Source organism: Acomys minous (genome assembly GCF_964271855.1).
Source record: "Acomys minous genome assembly, chromosome: 10".
Lineage (NCBI taxonomy): Eukaryota > Metazoa > Chordata > Mammalia > Rodentia > Muridae > Acomys > Acomys minous.
In genome coordinates this window covers 79,326,503-79,346,425 of record NC_140491.1, presented here as the reverse complement: position 1 = coordinate 79,346,425, position 19,923 = coordinate 79,326,503, and the positions used below count along the sequence as shown (strand labels likewise).

General features: G+C 35.3%; 1 protein-coding gene across 1 annotated transcript in view; it reads left to right on the top strand.

Annotated features, from left to right (window-relative positions):
- LRP1B (LDL receptor related protein 1B) overlaps positions 1–19,923 on the top strand; it is a 1,938,012-nt gene that overhangs the window by 431,435 nt on the left and 1,486,654 nt on the right. The gene's annotated exons all lie outside the window — the stretch shown is intronic.

The following is a 19,923-nucleotide window of genomic DNA, read 5'->3' as shown; positions in this document are numbered from 1 at the left end:
ACTCATGAAGAATATTTTAGTAACTTTGTAAGACCTGATTAAGCCATCAGGGGGGAGTCCTTTTTATGTTTTCATTCATTTTTCAGTGTAGGAAAGATCTTATCAGTATTGCAACTTCTAGTAATTATGTGTCTCTTCTTTTTGACTTTCTGAGAAACATGACCACAACTAAAAGCAAAATAGAGTGAAATAAAGTTATATTGTTATTTAGACTCATAAGTGTTGATTTTTGTTGTGACTTTTCCATTATGTGTCAGGAGATTTTCAGGAATGGCCTAAAGTTGAGAATTTAAGGAAAGACACTAAGAACTAAGCTACAGTTACAGGAAAAAGAAATATCTCTTGAAAAATTAAAAATATTCTATCAGTAGAAATTGGCATACACATTTATGGTAGTCATTTAAATAACAACATTTCTGAACAATTCAGACTTTAATAACAGTAAATCAGACCATGCTTATATAAAATTAGAAAGAGATAAAGGTATCCAATGGTGTAGTTGATGTGTCTTTTTTTCCCTTTGTCTGTGAGACTTGTCTATAAACACTTCATTTGAACTGAAATATGTTTACAATTAATACCAAAGAAAGGCCATTGATTGAATTGTATAGATCTAGATACAGGTTACATAACTACAATAGAATAAACTCCTTACTTTGAGTTTTCATCTGTGTGGCCTGAGTATCTTTCTTTTGTATTGATTATTACCATCTTTTAAACACACAGGCAGTACTAACTGGGCTCTGTTGGCATTTGCTGGTTTCTTGCAGATTTTAAATAAAAAAATAAAATATGTGGTATGGCACTAGGAATTGAGCCAAATCAAAGATTCTCAAAGATTACTTAAAAGATGACACTGTTTCCAAGAAAGACACAAAAGAATAAACTCCCTAAATTAAGAAAGTTTTTGTCTCCATGACATGTGAACATTAATATTTGTATGTATTCATGTACATATTATACATATATATTTCTATGCAAAGACATATGTTCATCAATAATAATTATAATAGAAGAGCTCATGATTGAGATGTTGTGGGAAGATATGAAGAAACTTGGGGAGAGAGACTGGTGGGAACAATGCAAAAGCAATCTACTCATGTATGAAATTATCAAAAAGAAATTAAAAATTACACAGACTCACAGTTTTAGAAATAGAAACAACATTTTTTTTTCAGTTTGAGTTCACATAAAAGGGATTAGTAAACATTTGAAAACTTTTATTTTTTAAGCTACTTGATGAACATGAAATAAACCATTAATTTAGGTGTTACTCCCATCCTCAACTTGGGAGAACTTCTATTGGTGGTGAGACCAAATTTAACCAAACATCTTGCAGACTACCCTGACAATATACATACATTTATGTCAGAACATTAGAACAAACTTTGGGCCACCTCTACAACATAAACATCAACAGGTTTTAATATATATACTTTATATACTTATTTATTTTTATTATAATGGAGATGGGATGCCATTATGCAAGCCACAAAGTTATCCTCCCACAGGAAACTAGATAATAGAGTGATCCAGAAAGAGGCTATTATGTCTCTGTGAAAATTATTAAATGAAGATATGGGGGTTTGGCCCACAACCCCAAATACTTGGGAACATGTGGCAAATAAATCACTTGAGTTTAAGAATTAAAACCAGCCTGGATAACATAAGTAGAAGAAGAGAGACAGGAAAGTGGATGTATTGGGGAGAAGAAAAAGGAGGAGGGAGGGAGAGAGAGAGAGAGAGAGAGAGAGAGAGAGAGAGAGAGAGAGAGAGAAACAAAACAACTGAGAATCAGAGTTCTACAATAATGGACATATACAAAGAGGAAATGTTGAAAGAATACCATAGGAAGGATGTAATGAGACACTGGTCAGAGCAACAGGTAAGTGTAAAGAAAATTACATTTTACTTGATATATTTTAAATTGTTTTAGCAGATATCATAGAAAGTGGGAAGATCACTATTAATACACAATAAATAATCAGTTCTACCTGAAATATTAGTTGTAGCAATGTGGACTAAATTAAGACGACAGAGGTATCTAATTGCACCTTCCCATTATATGACATTATATAATTTTTTTCAAGAGAATCATAATATTTTATTTTTAAAAACTAATATGGCACAAGAATAAAAACAGAAGATGTTATGTTGTTTTTCTTCATGAATCTGTTATATATAAAAATAAAATAATAGGAACGTAAATACAGGCATGCTTATCTAAATAAACATTGGCACACACATACACCAATAGACACACATGCAGGACACACAAGCACACAGGCATAGGCATATGAATATACATATGCATATACATATGCATGTATACATATGAAAGTATTTAATTAAGGAAAACTCAGCAATAAGTCTGGAGGAGCTACATTTTACTGAGGCCTGCTGCTGGTTTAATGGATAGAGATTACAAAATCTCCAGTTTGTTTGTTTGTTTGATTTATTGTTTGTTTCCACAGTCAAGATATAGTATATGTTGTATTTGGTATAAAACCATATACATTTTGTGAGTGCAGGTATTTTATGACCATGTCAGTAATTTTTACATTTTCTTTGCACCTAAAATATCAGTAACTGCCTGTCACTGGCCTCAGTTTCTCATGATGCATTGCATTATAACTTGTTTTGGGACTTGGCTGGGTAAAGTCAACTTCTGACTTCTCCAGATAGCCTTTTCAAGATTGTTCTATGTAGGCAGACTCTCTTTCCTATAGGTGTCCTCTCTCCACTTGACCTAGTAACACCAGATTTTTAAAGGGGTGCCATATAGACCTAAAAGAAAAATACAGGCCTGACTCTTTCCTGACAAGAAACTTTAGCACTGTACAGGAATTCCTGGAAATACCTCATCCCATGCTGAGGTCCTGGTCTCCAGCAAATGACTCTTACCTGTATCTATGAGTCATCTCCTCACACATAGGATAATCAGGTACTGTTTTCTCCTTTTTGTGTTAGGACATGGTGGTATTTACTGTAAACAAGACACTGTAAACAAGACATTATATATAAGTGTCCCTAGTAAATCAGACACATTCACCCTCAAAACCCCTCCTCACTGCCCAAGGTTTATAAATAAAGGCTGACTGGTTTGCTGGAGGGGAGTGTGCTCACTGTGTTCCTGCTCATGTTTGTGCTTGGAATTCCTCCACCATGACAGTATGAGACTCCATTTATTTTGCAGGGAGGGCAGCTGCTGGATTCCAGCTGGCCAGTCAGCAATGGCACAGCTGCCCTTGCAGCACTCTGCCCTTCTAAATTCCTGCCTAGACCTATAGCGTGGCGATGACTCTTCACCCCCACCCCACAATCCTTTCCCCTGGGAAGTACCTGCCAAGTCTGGGTCTCACAGTACCTACATTCCGGTGTCCTCTCATGCTTGCCTGGCATGGTAGATAGACCAGAGGGCTGTGACACTGCAGTATCATAGCAGGCCTTTGGGAAGCCCAAGTTTCCATTGCCTTCTCTTTTTTTTTTCGTATACATTTATGTTATTACACATATATACAATAAACTATGTATAGCAAGAAGAACCACAAAACAATCAGGAATTATATAAATGTTACATTATTAATGTTTGGGCTATTTGTATTTGGCATTCTTGAGGAAAACACCTTTTCTATCTTGCTTGGTGCATCTAAAATTCTGAATGTAAATCAGTATCCTATCTCATTTTTATCAACTTAAAACATCTGTCTAGGCCTAAAAACATCTTAACTCATAAACAACTAAGCTTAATTGTAAAACTAAATTATCTAGTCTTCAACCCCATCAGAGACTAGAGAAGGAATAAAATTACTCATCTGAGTAGACAGAAAGTGTAGGTTAACAGCTTCCAAAATGTTCTAAAATGAGCTAATTGTAACCCCATTGTAGGAACTCATTTCCCAGCTCTCCCAGAGAGACTAGGAACCTGGACTTGTGCCTAAGCCCAAGCTACAAGCCTCACATCCAAAGCATTCTAGCTGCCCCTAAAGAAGAAACAGGACCTCTGATCTCAAGGTCCATCCCTTCTTGTTTGGTTGTAAGCAGCCCCTGAACTAGCCAGCCACACTGCCTCTGGACATGGAGCCACAAGTTATTATAAGAAAATATAATCCTCCCCTTGGTGGGAGACCATGTGGGCACACAGAGGAAAGGGATGCATGCTATCCAGGTGGAGCTCATAGGCTGTGGTCAGAAGGTCGGGGAGGAACCTCCCCATCCCCCTGTCTGAGGTCTAGGAGAGGGTAATAGGGCACAGAGGGAGGGAGGGAGGGTGAGAATGGCAAGATACAAGAGAGGAGATAACAATCTGGATATAATATGAATAAATAAATGATAAAAAGAAAAGAAAATACAATAGATTTGCTTAGTTAATCTTTTCAGGAACTAAGTTCAGTAATCTTAGAAAAGTGGCATGTTTTTGATAAGTATACCCCTATTTTAAAAGTCTATGCTTTAATTACCTATAATTTAATGTAATTTTGAGTTTAAATTTATTCATATCTTAAGTTGAATACGTTAATATGTATTAAACACAAGGCTTTAAAAAGTAGCTATCAATCAATAAAATAATGCATCTTATTGAGAGGAGCACAAAAAAAATCTAATATCTTGAAAGGCTGACTAATTTGGTTTTGTTCCAGGAACACTTTGCAATCTTCCTGACAGGGAAGAGGACAAACAGCTCTAACACAGCCACAGAAGCAATTAATGACAGCTCTTCTGTAGCTAAGAGGACTCAGCTACTTAGTTAAGAAGAAAATAAGAAACAGCAACAACACTAAATAATTATTCAGCATGCTTGCAAATGAATTTAATAATGCTTGCAACATAAGCCCAAGAAAAGCGACTTTCATTTTGTAAATAAAGACACACTATGTAAAAAACATGAGCTAAGAATGCATTTTATCTTAAACTTGTTAACAGCCAGTTTCAGCATTCCCTTTGCTTCTGAAGTTCAAAATTTTACTGGGTATTTCTTAATGGCATATATATGATTGGTTACACATTTAATTTCTCAAAAAGTAAACTGGGCTACTAAAAAATGATCTCCTCACAATATATATCCAAAACAATTCAAATTAATTTATTTCAGTGCACTGCCTGAATCATAAAATAAAAGATATAGTTTCACCTTTTCTTTAAAGTGGTAAAAAAGTATAACTCATTGATCTCGTAAGTTCTTTTCTATTTCTTATGACTTGACTAAGACTATGTGTGTGTGTGTGTGTGTGTGTGTGTGTGTGTGCGCGCGTGTGTGTGTGTGTGCGCGCGTGTGTGTGCGCGTGTGTGTGCGCGTGTGTGTGTATGGTACAAGTTTTAGGTTTCTCATAAGTATGATACTGATGTAAAAATGACTGCAAGGATGACCATAGGTAAATACAGTTCTTGAATAGAGCAGACTACAAGAATGGAAGCAGCCTATTAGTCTGAGCTGCTCAACAGCCAATAATATTTTTCTATTTCATTTCATTTTCCCTTATACATTACATACCATGTGCAGTTTCGCCTCCCTCTCTCACCCGATCTCTGACCCATCACTTCCCATTTCCCCTGGATGAGCATTGCTTCTCCTTTGCTCAGAAAAAAGGAGGCCATCCAGAGATGTCAATCAAATATGGCATAACAAACAACAATAAGACCTTGCACATATTCTCACATCTAGGTTGTATGAGGCAACCCAGTAAGAGGAAAAGTGTCCCAAAGGCAGGGAAAAGTGTCAGAGGCAGCCTCTTTTCCACTATGAAGATTCCTACCTGTACGCCTAGCTATGAAACCATAACATATAGACAGAGAACTTAGGTCTGACCAACAGAAGCTCCCTGACCTCTGTGAGCCAACTTGAGCATCAGACAGTTGATTCTGCTCTCCATTTCCTTGTCGTGTCCTTGATCCCTCTGGCTCCCCCTCCCCCACAGGACTTCCTGAGTTCCACTTCATATTTGGCTGTGGGAATCTAATCTGCTCCCATCCATTGCTGGTTGAGGTCTCTCTGGTCTCTCTGATGAGTACCAGCTCATCCTGTAGGCATGGCAAACTGTAGAGTAGAGGTTTTTGTGGCTGCATTGGTGTCCAAATCTGTCCATTGAGGCCTTGGCTTGTTACATCAGATGGCTAGTTCATGCACTATACCACCCGTTACTAGGAGGCTTCTCCAGTGTCACCCTTGCAGTGTCCATGGAGTTACCACTTTACTATGTCTCTACCACACTCCCAAACATACCTTAATTCCTGTCATCTCTCTGAGTATTCTCTCCCTTCATCCCCCACCACCTAATTCTTCCTGTTCCCATCCCTACTTGCTTCTAGTCCACTGACAAAAATCTATTCTATTTCCCCTTACCAGGAAGCTCTTTGCATTCTCCTTTAAGATATCCTTGTTACATGGCCTTCTGGATTATAGCAAGATTATCTTTATTTTAAAACCAATATCCAACTATGAATGAATACATACCATGTTTGTCTTTCTGGGTCTTGGTTAGCTCAAGCAGGATGACTTTTTCTAGGTCCATCCATTTTCTAGCAAATTTTATTATGTCATTATTTTAATAGCTGAGTAATACTTCACTGTATAATGTACCACATTTTTTAAAACTTCATTCTTTGGTTGAGGGACATATATGTTCTTTCCTGTTTCTGGCCATTATAGTAAAGATGCTATGAACATAGTTGAACAAGTGTCCTTGTGATAGGATGGAGCATCCTTTGTGTATATATGCCTAGAAGTATGTATAGATGGGTCTTGAGGTAAACTTGATTCCCAAATTTCTAACAAACTGCCATATTGATTTCCAGAATGGCTCTACAAGTTTTCATTCCCACCAACAATGGAGGAATGTCCACATCTTTGGTAGTATGAGATTTTTATCTCTTCCATTCTGACAAGTATAAGACAGAATCTCAAAGTTGTTTTGATTTACATTTCCCTGATGAAAAATGCTTTAAGTGTTTCTTGGCCATTTGGGATTCCTGTGTTGACATTCTCTGTTTAGATCTGTACTCCATTTTTAAATAAATTGCTTAATTTGTTGACGTCTACTTTCTTGACTTCTTTATACATTTTAGATATTATCCCTCTATCAGATGTGGAGTTGGTGAACATATTTTCCCATTCTGTAGGCTGCTGTTTTGTCTTATTGATGGTGTCCTTTGCCATACAGAAGCTTTTTAGTTACATGAAGCCCCATTTATTAATTGTTATTGTTGGTGCCTGTGCTATTGGTGTTCTGTTCAGAAAGTTGTTTCCTCTGCCAAAACTATTCCATATTTTCTCTTTTATCAGATTCAGTATGTTTTGTTTTATGTTGAGGTCTTTGATCCACTTGGCTTTGTGTTTATTCAGGATGATAGCTTTGGCTTTATTTGCATTTACTACATATTGATATTTAGTTCAACTAGCACCATTTGTTGAAGATCTTTATGTTTTTCATTGCATATTTCTGGCTTCTTTATAAAAAATCATGTGTTCATGGGTGGGTTAGTTTATGTCTTGGTTTCTGTTTCTAGTCTACTGATCAGCCTGTCTGTTTTTACATCAATACATCAATGCATTTTTTATTACTACTGCTCTGTATACAGATTGAAATCAGGAATGGTGGTATCTCTGGATGTTCTTTTACTTTAGCTATGCTGAGATTTCTGTTTTTTACATATAAATTTGCATATTGTTACTTCAAGATCTGTAAACTATTGTGTTGAATTTTAATGAGAATTGCATTGAATCTGTACATTGATTTTGTCCATTGTTAATATGTTGACCCTACTGATCCATGATATCTTTCAATGATCTGATATCTTCTTCAATTGCATTCTTCAAAGCCTTGAAGTTTTTATCATATATGTTTTTCATTTACTTGGTTAGAGGTACCCCAGGATATTTTATATTATTTGTGGCTATTGTGAAAGCTGTTCTTACTATGATTTCTGTTTTAACCTGTTTGTCTTTTGTATATAAGACAGCTACTGATTTTTTGAGTTAATCTTATATCCAGCCTCTTCGCTGAAGGTGTTTATCAGATGTAGAAGTTCTTTGGTAGAATTTTTGGAGTCACTTATTTATACTATCACAAAATCTGCAAATTTCAATCTCATTGATTTCCTTTAGTTGTCTTATTGCTGTAGCTAGAACTTCAAGTATCTATTGAATCTACATAGAGAAAATTGACAGCCTTGTCTTGTCCTGATTTTAATGAGATTGCTTTGCATTTTTCTCCATTTTATTGATGTTGGCTATAGGCTTGCTGTAAATTGCATTTATTATGATTGTCCCTCTTATCCCTCATCTTTTCATGACTTTTATCATGATGGTGTATTTAGTTTTGTCAAAAGATTTTTCAGCATCTCATGAGATGATCATGTATTTTTTCTTTCCAATTCTTTATACAGTAGATTACACTGGCAGTTTTTTATATGGTGATCCACATCTGCATCTCTGGGATGAAGCCTACTTGGTCATGGTTGATGAAGTCTTTGATGTGTTCTTGCATTTAGTTTGTAAATAGTTTATTGACTATATTAACATATATATTTATGAGGAAAATGATCTGTAATTCTCTTTCCTTGTTGAAATTTTTTGAGTGGTTTTGATATCAGGTTAACATGTAACCTCATAAAATGAATTTGGCAATGATCCTTGTTTCTATTTTGTGGAATAATTTGATGCATATTGGTGGTAACTCTTCTTTGTAAGTCTGATAGAATTAAAACTATCTGTCTCTGGGCTTTTCATTTCTTTTGGTTGGGAGACTTTGTGACTGCTTCTATTTCTTGGGGGAGAGGTCATTGCTCTATTTAACTTGTTTGCCTGATCATGATTTAAGTTTGGTAAGTGGTATTTAACAAGAAAAATTTTCATTTCCTTTAGATTTTTCAGTTTTGTGGAGTACAGGTTTTGGAAGTATGACCTAATGATTCTTTGGTGTCTTTTGTTTTGTCCCCCCTTTCATTGCCGACTTTGTTAATTTTTACAGTCTCTCTTCATATTTTAGTTAGTTTGAATAAGGGTTTGCCCATCTTACTGATTTTCTCCAAGAACAAATTCTTTGTTTCATTCTTTGTTGTTCTCCTTGTTTCTATTTTATTGATTTTAGCGTTCTGTTTGATTGTTTTCTCCCAACCTACTCCTCTTCAGTATGTCTGCTTTCTTTTTTGTTCTAAAACTTTCAGAAATGCTATGAAGTACAGAGATCTTCATGTAGGCACTTAGTGCTATTCATTTTCATTGAATTCTAGGAAGTCTGTAATTTGCTTCTTTATTTCTGCCTTAACCCAGTAATCATTCAATATAGAATTGTTCATTTTCCATGAGTTTGTAGTTTTTCTGTTGTTTCTATCATTGTTGAAATACAGCATTAATCCATGGTCATTTGATAATATGCAGGGGGTTATTTCAATATTCTTGTATCTGTTGAGACTTGTTTTGTGACTGAGTATGTAGTTAGTTATGGAGAACTTTCCATGAATATACCTGACAGAAGGTATATTCTTTTCTGCTTGGGTGAAATATTCTGTAGATATCTGTTGGGTCTATTTGGTTTATAACATCTGTTAGTTCCATTATTTCACTATTTAGATTATGTCTGGTTAACCTGTTCATGGATGAGAGTGTGATATTAATGTCTCCCACCATCAATGTATGAGAGTTTGTAGTGGGGAGTTTTGGTTTCTTTTAAGACACGTTTTTGTTTTAATCTCAGGTATGGGATATGGAGCTGCTTTAGACTCCCTACAGCTACAGATTATTTGCCTCATATAGGTGGTGAGAGGGACATGGTATTTGGCAGATGCAGACAGTTTAATTCTGAGGACTCTGGAGAGGGAACAAATGTCAGAGCCCAGAGAGAGGGGGCACCAAAAGAAGAAGAAGTTAGCTGCTGCTCTCCCTACCGCTGCTTCCCCTGCTGTTCCTGATTACTGTTTTAGTAGTTTCATGAAAAGTGGGAGATACCTTAACTATGAAGATTGGACTTAACCCAAGGATCTAAGTCTCTAAACAGAAGGAGTAGTTTAATAAGGAGGCTTATTCTTCTCCTTTCTCCTATATTATTTTTTGTCTCATACTTGGTGTTGGGTGTGTGGGAAGGGATTGTTGTAAAAAAATGAATGTAGAGGCAAAAGACACCTAAATATAATAGATAAAATGTTCATACCTACAATGGTTGATGTGTGATTTAAGCTTTAGAAATGTTTCATTTCCAAATGTGGGGATTCTTGAATTTGGGGCAAAGACATGTTTGAATGTGAATTGTAATTCAACAGCATGGCTGCTCTGATTACATTCAAAGACTTTCTTAATCCATGTTATCTGGCCACAATGCAGACACACTGTGGATACAGTATGATCTCACTGGAGTACAGACACGCCCTTGTAGCACACCTTTTATATCAAACAATGATGGTAAGGTTAGTTTATAGAAGGAAGCACACATGTTTCAAAGTGGCATCTAATTGAGGGGTAGACAAAGTGAGGAATCAGAGAAAGATATGACAGATAGGATTTGGCTAAGTCTCACCAGAACAGCAGAGGAAAGAAAGACTACTTAAGAGCATCATGAGAAAACCAAGCAATAGTGGTGCACACCTTTAATGCCAGCACTTCAGAGGCAGAGGTAGGTGGATCTTTGTGAGTTCAAGGCCAGCCTGGTACAAAGTGAGTCCAGGATAGTCACGGCTACACAGAGAAACACTGTCTCAAAACAACAACAACAAAAAAGAAGAGAGAGAGAGAGAGAGAGAGAGAGAGAGAGAGAGAGAGAGAGAGAGAGAGATATTTTACCAAATTCCTTACTGGTACAGTTTTTCAGAGGCAGGTTGTAGAGAGAATAAGTTAGACACAGGTGAAGAAAGTACAAGCCAGTTAATGAGAAGGAGGCGGAAGATTAAAACATTGCCAGAATTAGTTTGAAGTCAGGAAGAGCAATTCAGTCAGAAGCAAGAGAAGCCAGATAAAATCAGTCAGCTTGAAGAGGAATTTAACCCATAACAGATGAATTGAACCAGCTACTGAGAATTCAGAAAGTGCTACAAAGGCTTGGGAATGGCTCCTGTCTCATATTAGTCTCTGAGAAAAACAACAACAACAACAACAACAATAGCAACAACAACGCTTAAAGATGTTGAGAATTGAATTTGTTGAGTTTTTCTTTGATGATTATAAAGTGTTCTTCTCCATCTATTTTGATTAGTATTATCAAAATTAATACATTATTAAATATTAGAATAGTTGCAACATCTTGATTCTTGGGCCATTTTCTAAACATCTTTTCCCAACCTTTTATTATGATGTAATGTTTATCTTTGATGCCAAATTTTGTTTCTTATAGTCAGCAGAATCGTAGATTTATTAATTTATTTTTGCATTGGTTCTATTAGTCTGTGTCTTTTTAAGAGTGTATTGAGAATTGAGCTTTCAATGTCTTTAGAAAATTGTGTAGGTATTCTGATAGGGATTGCATTGAATATGTAGATTGCTTTGGGTAAGATGGCCATTTTTACTATATTAATTCTCCCGATCCATGAGCAAGGAAGATCATTCTATCTTCTCATGTCATCTTCAACCTCTTTCTTCAGAGTTTTGATTTTTTTTTTTCAAACAAGTCCTTTACTTGCTTGATTAGAGTAACTCCTAAATATTTTATATTGCTTGTGGCTAATGTGAAGGGTGTGGTTTTCCTAATTTCTTCCTCTGCAAGCTTATCATTTGTGTATAGGAAGGCTACAGTATTTTTGAGTTAATTTTGTATCCAGCCAGATACCCTATGAGCATATAAAGGGGGAGGAGGTCCCCCTCAGTCACAGTCATAGGGGAGGGGAGTAAGGAGAAAATGGGAGGGAGGGAGAAATGGGAGGATACAAGGGATGGGATAACCATTGAGTTGTAATATGAATAAATTAATTAAAAAAGAGTGTATTGAGTCCATTGATATGGAGAGAGATCAGTGACTAATGATTGTTAATTTCTGTTATTTTGTTGTAGTTGGTGATGGTGATGATGGTGTGTGTGTGTGTGTGTGTGTGTGTGTGTGTGTGTGTGTGTGTGTGTGTTTTATTTCTTTGGATTATGCTGGTGTGAAATTATTTACTGCCTGTGTTTTTGTGGGTGTAGTTAATCTTTTTAGGTTGAAATTTTCCTTCTAGTATTTTTTATAGGACTGGATTAGTGGATAGACATTGTTTAAATTTGGTTTTGCCATGAAATATCTTGTTTTCCCCATCTATGGTAATTGAAATTTTTTCTCTGTATAGTGGTCTGGGATGACCTCTCTGGTCTTTTAGAGTCTACAGGATATCTGTCTAGGCCCCTATTACTTTTAGAGTCTCCATAGAGAAATTCATTATAATTCTAATATGTCTGTCTTTATATGTTACTTACCCTTTTCTCTTGCAGCTTTTAATATTCTGTCTTTGTTCTGTGTATTTAGAATTTTTATTTTTATGTTACAAGCATATTTTCTTTTCAGGTCTAATCTATTAAGTGTTCAGTAAGTTTCTTGTACCTTTATCGGCTTATCCTTTTTTAGAAAACTTTTCTTCTATAATGTTTAAAAAATATTTTCTTGTTTTCTGAACTATGAATTTTCATCTTCTTCTTTTTTTTTTTTTTTTTATTCTTGTTTGGTCTTTCTATGGTGCTCCAGATTTACAAGATGTTTTGTGTCAGCAATGTTTTAGTTTTAGAAATTTCTTTGACCAATATGATATATGTATTTCTTCTTTCTTGTTTTCAGTGCCTGAGATTTGCTCTTCTATCTCTTGTATTTTGTTGGTAACGCTTGCATCTGTAATTCCTTTTTACTTACCTAAAATTTTCATTTCTAGAATTGATTTTTTAAAATTACTTATATTTCAATTTTCAAGACTTGAACAATCTTATTTGTTTCTTTCAATGCTTGTTTATTTTTTCTTGGCTCTTTCTTTTTTCAAGATAGGGTTTCTCTGTGTAAACTTGGCTTTCCTGAACTCACTTTTTAGACCATGCCACTTTGAACTCCTGGAGTTCTGCCCACTTCTGCCTCCCAGAGTGCTGGGTTTAAAGGCATGCGCCACTTTGTCTGACTTTCTCAGCTTTTTTTGGACATTCTTTATGGGGTTTATTTATCCTTTAATTTTTTATTGTCTTTTTTCCAATTTCTTTAAGACATTTATTTGTTTCCTATTTAAGAACCTCTCTCATCTTCATAAATTTGGTTTTAACTTGATTTGCTCATGCTTCAGCAGTGTTGAAATATTCAGAGTTTCCTGTAGTAGAATATCTGTATTCTGGTGGTGACATATTGCTCTGGCTGTTGTTGATTGTCTTCTTAAACCAATGTTTAGCTATCTCAATTGGGAATGAATATGTTTAGAATCAGATTTCTGGGTCTAACTTTGTTGGATGTATGTTTTTTTCCTTGGTCTGTTTCCTTTCTTGTCATCTGCCTGGAGTGGCCTGTGCTCATGTAGAGGGTCTTGACCCAAGTTATAAGCTGGATTTCTCATTGCCTGCATGGCCTCTGTTCTAGCCAGGGGTGCTCTCCGGTTCAGGTACTCTCTGGTGGAGTAGGGGGCTTCAGCTGAAGGTGGTGTGGCCAGGATATGGCAACACAGAGAAGAGTGTGGCTATTTGGGTTATACTGAGTAAGATAGGGAATTTGGTCTTACCTTGGTTTCAGTGTACTCAGCCAATGAATATTTAATGTAGGAAACCAGTTAAAAGAACATCCTCAATGGGCTTTAAATAACATTTAAAGGTTCAAGCCATAGATTTGTATCACCAAGACCTAATATAATGGATATTGTCTTAACAGAATATATTTGTTGCTCTATATGTGGAACAGATTATATATACACAGTGTGTGTGTGTTCATTTATAGTTCATAGTAAAACCTTCACCCATTCATTGTATCTATTCCTCCAAATTAACCATTGTTAAATCAATCTCAGCCCAGTATTCTGAGGATGAAAACCCAGAAGGAGAGGAGCTAGAGAAATGAGTGAACAGGGTCTGCCTATTGTAAGTTATATGGATTAGCTGTCCATGTGCTGGGATCAGCAGTGAAGATGTGAAAAAAGTCCTTTTATGAAACATACTTGGGAAAAGGCAAAATACAGTGGATTCAAGAATTATTGTGTCTACAGCCCATTTTGATCACTTCCACTGTGAGATGCTACCTATTTTTGTTTGTTTCTTGGTTTTATGTGTTTTGAAGACAGGGTTAACAGAGTGAGTGATTCAGCCTCAGGTAGGCTCAAATTCACTGCAATCTTTCTATCTTGTCATGTCAAGTTCTCAACTGCAGGTATGAGCCATCACAGCTGGATGAGAAAATATTCTTTAAAAACCTTTAAAAGAGAAGTTCTAAAAAATATGACTCCATATATTTTCCTCCAATATTCTTTATCTTTCTTCAATGACACTATACAAAGAAGTTTTTAAAAAGCACCCTGTTGACATCTTTATCTTTCCATTTTTATGAACAAGTGTTCTAGACCAATAAAAATTAAATTACAATGGCAAAGTTTCTAAATGTTAGTCTTTGGTAAGATTTCTCTTTTATTTTGTAACTCTTCTCAAACTGACCTATACATCATGGATAGTGTGCAATTCTTTTGTATAAAAGCAATGTAAATCAGGATTTGAAAAAAATTAGGATGCTATAAGATAGTCAAAATGTAAAATTTGTTTGAAGACCTCAGTGAATACTGATCTATTTATAATTAGATTGACCCATTTCCTGTGTGTGTCTCTAAGTTATGTTTGGTTCTCTTATATCATTAGGGATACATTAATGGAGAACTTTGCAAACAACATCAGGCTCTTACCTCAATATAGTGAATGACCAGCATCCAACCTTGTGAGAAGCCGAGAGAGCTTTATGGTGATAGAAAAGGCATATTGTTGGACTGACTGGGGTCCTTTTGCACACTTGCCAAGCTTTATGTTACTGCTCTGTCTTGCTCTAAACCTGAAGAATAAGTGGTAAAACTATATGAACTTTTAAGAACATAGTACATGAAAACTAAAGTTATTGGATAATAGGCCATGAAACAGAATAAACTATGAGATTATGGTAAGGATAGGAACCCATCTCCCGAAAAGCTAGCTTTCTATTCCACTTTAAAGCCAAGAAAGTCTACCAGTGGCATCTTGTGTCACTGGAGCTAATATTGGAGTTAATGATAATGTCTGTCAGAAGTAATATTCAGTCCCCTTCTGATTGACACATTTGCTTTGAAAACTCAGGAAACAGGTAGATAAATGTGATTCTACTTTTTCATTAACTTACGCTTCAACTTTCATTCAATTTGCATCATTACTTTTAGAACTCCGCAAAATTTCAGTACTTACTTTAAAAAAAAAATAATAAGATATAATTTTACTTTTTTCTCATTGACAGATTAAGGCTTTAGTTTTGAGTTTGCATGTTGAAATTTTACTCTTTCCTTTATTTCTCTGAAGAGGACTGGCAAATCATTGTGTTCCCTTTTCCTGCAACCAATTAAGAAGTTGTGAACCATTTCTGCCTTCTTTCAGTAGCACAGAGTTCATGTCTTTGCCATAGCACATCGAGCCAACTGTTTGATTGACTGAGGGTGCACTTTTTTCTAGTTTATGACTCTGTTGAGCTGTGAGCCCAGAAGATAGGATGCAAAGGTGGCGAACTAGAGTTCACCTGTAACTCTGTGCTATAGGAATTAACATCAGTCTTCACCAGGTGGTCAAAGATGTTCAAATAACTGTCATTATGTATCTGAAGATAAAAACAAAATCTTCACAAATTTTAGTCTGGGGCAATATAGTGAAACTGAAACAGACAAACATGATATGGGAGAAGCATTCTTTCAAATGTGTTAACATAGTATTCATTAGATGATCCCATGCCTCCCTGGAAAACACACTGTTAGCCATTGTTAAGAGTATACAAGACCCATGACTCATAGCATTGAACATTTGAAAGTAAACATGTGGACAAAAGGCTATACTGCGTGATACACTACAGCTTCTGTGACAGGATCTTTTGCTTGTCTGTTTTATTTTATTAGGTGGAGGAGAGGGATTTTGTGCATGAAGTGTAAATCATAGACATTCAATGAAAATAATAATAATAATAATAATAATAATAATAATAATAATAATAATAATAATAATAATAATATTCAAACTCCCTGATGGTGCACAGCAATCTGAAGTCTAAGGATGAGAGACAAGGAAAGGATGACTGGAAGTTTGTAACTCTAATATGCATGGAGTCCTTTGTTTATCTCCTCACATTAAGTCTTGAAAGTCAATGCTGACTAACTCCTCCTACCTCTCTCATCCTATAAAACATCTAGCAGCTAACAGCATTAGAAAGGATAGCTTAGCTAATTAGTTTCTAACTTAGAAACTATTGTCATAGTGGCCATTTAGAATAGCTTTGCTTAACCAATGATGATGTCAACATCTACTTACTACTCCATCTTTTGTGTAATTTTCTTCATTCTTAGCTACACCTCTATGTTGTTCAAGGAAGCTAGAATGACTCACCCACCATTTGTCATAGAAAAGACTTTCTACATCTTCTGGACACCTTTGCTATTTTGAATTTTTAACTTAAAAATAATTGTTTCAGCATTATCAAGAAGCCATACATGTTTATTATAATTGTCAGTGGGCAATCATATCAAAAGAAAATTCCAGTGAATGTTTGTTCCATGTATTGATTTATAGCTTTTTTTAAAGATCAAGCTGCTGTTCAAGGTGACATTTTAAGAATCAGCATATTAAAAATAAATAAATAAATAAAAAGAATCAGTACATTTCTTTAATGAGGGTCTCAAAATGTGACCATGTATTAGTTCAAGTATAAGTATTGTTTCCATTTTAGGTATATTGAATTATATTGGCAGCCAAAGTAGCAAGAATATTTATCAGGGAAAACACACTTTTACCTGTCAAAAGATGTTGCCTGATGCTACCACAACAATCCAAGAAAGTTTTCAGTGTGCATAATATTTGGCTTTTACAGCAAGCATATTCAAAAATGGCCACCCTGGTCCATAGAGATATTAATGATTAGCTAATAAATAGTTGCAAATTAGAAACTGAGAGAAAATTGCTCTCTGTGCTATTATGACAGAGAAGGTCCTTTGGGATTAATGTTACCCAGGGATTAATTTTTATTGACATTTATATTATAGCTCTGAAGTTCTGAAAAAATAAAACTGGAATCAAATCAGGTCAAGCAAGTACAAATGAGGTATTGCTGAGAACTGCATGAACACCTAAACATTAAGCCCAAATTAAACATGAGCGACCCACCTGTGAGTCATGCTGCATGGGAAAATAGAGAGATTTTATTTAGAAAAATCTTAGTGGTAGACAAGCAAGGAAACAAAAAGGCTCCAAAATTACTAATTTGTTTTGCTAAAGAGCTCATTAAGACTAGAAGTCACACAAAGGATTCCAGACATTCATAAAGTGGTTTAAAATCAATTTTAGATCAATCAAAGCATTATTGCTTTTAGACACTGAACAGAACTGAGCACAGTATGCTATACAAAGACTGCAGGCAGTCAAAGGTGCTAGGCTGTCACATATTTTTTCTTCTTTTATAAATGACAAAAGCATATGTAAAGTAATGGCTTTAGTTTGAAGCAAGTTCTAGTTAGTTGATCACCTTATAATACAACTTAAAGTTTTGCTGAATACTCTATGACCCCTCTAGAAATTCCCTTATAATCTTAAGAGATGTGTTTCTCAGGGAGTGTCACAGAGATATAGGAGTCCCAGTATTAGAACAAAAACCATTTTGTTTTGCTAGAAAAATGCATATTTTGTCACTTTTGAAAAAGGTATTTTTATTAAAATACAAATATCCTTGTGTCTCAAAAGTGAAATAAAGTTTGAAGCTTGCTAAGGCATAAAAATGCCTTTTCCCGAAATTATAGGACCTGTACACTACAATTTTGCTGCTAAGGTTGCTGAGCATTTTAAGGAGTGCACTTTAATCCCCTTTATAGTTTCTGAGCAGAAATAGCCGACTCTGGAAACAAACAAACAAACAAACATGATTTCGGAACTTTTAAAAAAGTGCTAGTTTGCATCTTCCATGTTATGTGGATCTTGCAAACTTCATTTTTGTGGTGCAGTGCCCTACTGTGGGGATGCATGTATACGCAAAGCCTGAAGAGTCCATGTAGTTTCTAACTGTGCTCATACTGCTTAGAGTCTACCTGCACCCTAGGTTTTTGATTATCAAACCCAACACTTTTTGTGTAGCTCCTCATTCTCAAAGTTAGAATAACTTTTTCACATTCTTACTACATGGCTTTAACAGACTGAACCTTGTAGGTGATAATTAATTCCCCAGAAGTCTGATATCTTATAGATTAACAGAATGTGGAAATGATAAACATCAGAAACTGTCCACTTTTGTTCCTAGTACACAGAGAAATTTTTCAGGAACAAACTTGGCTCATGCTAGTTTCGTGTTACTGATCTTGCTGAAGTTGATCATAAATGATGTCAGGTGTGGTTCTTTTCAAAATTTAACAAAGTAAAAACCCTACCCAATATGTTTTAGCCATTTTAATAGTGCCTTCTGGGCAATCATGTTCTGTTGTGGTTTCTAGTTGCTTCTGGAAGTGGCACAAATAGAAACAAAGAAAGGGTTTCATCTTCTTTGTGTAAATCATGAGTCTAAGTATTTCTGGTCATATTCTTTTTAAGAATGGCAAGGCCACAGGATCTGCCTTTGATCTTATTAGCATTCTGGAGACTTGAACACTGTCCTTATTGGCTACCCTGAAAGTAGACTGAGTTTATTCCATTTCAACTTGGATTTCTGCTGAAAACAAGCATCCTGTGAGTTTTCCTTGTTACACCAACTGCTCTAGGACACGAAGCCAAAAGAAGAAGCTTTTTTGAAGAAAAAAAACACATATACACACTGAGAGACACACACATATTACAATTAAAATCTCAAAAAAAAAAAAAAGAGGAGTTGGCAGAGAAAAAAGTTCTTATTTTATATGACCATACAAAACCAAAATGATTACTCAAAACACAAAATTCAACTTCAAGCTAATCTTTTTAAATGTGAATAGACATTTATCTATGAAGCAAATAAAACAATAATAGTTACTTAGGAGAGCATGCAAACAAAGCAATATCAGTTACTACAAGAGCATGATTTAACATAGGCCTTTGTGTGAATTTGCCATTATATCCATCCATCTGTCCATCCATCACAAATTCATCCACCTACTCATCCATTCAACACAAGCTTATTATGAAAACTTTCTCATATTCTTTCATTTAGTGCTTACAAGTAAAATGAACTAAACTTCACTCTAAAAACAATGATTGTATATTTAGCGGACTTACTCATCTGAGTTTCTATTTCTGTTCTACAACATAGTTTATCTTACTAACATCACTGTTTACTGATAAAGAAAGCAATCTGCTAGGAAATTGAAATTACTAGGGAAGCTTGGGGAATCTGGGAGAAAACAACTGTCTAGAGCTTATGATACTAAACTGGAGAAATACTGGGCCTATACCTAAGAAGGATCAATTAATTGACACTTTCACTGATAATCAGTCATGGAGTAAAGCAAATACTTTAGAGCATTAAAGTAGTTCCCAAGTGGTCAGAAAGAAAACAAATAATGTGCTAAAAATCACATATACTCTTTATTATTCTGTTTTATTTTGTGATATCTCAATCTATTCAGTCTAAATGTGAATGCTATTTCAATGGCTATTTCTAGCAACAGCAATTTACTAAGGTAATAAAAGAATTCATTTTATCCAATACCTACTTACAAAGGTGATACACATTAAAATGGAGTTTTATTCAATTTGCAGCTTGTCTATATTAATACTGCATTTTAGCAGATGCAGTTTCTCTGTGATATCATACTACTTGCTCAATATTCTCCTCATCATTTCCTTTGGAAAGTGTT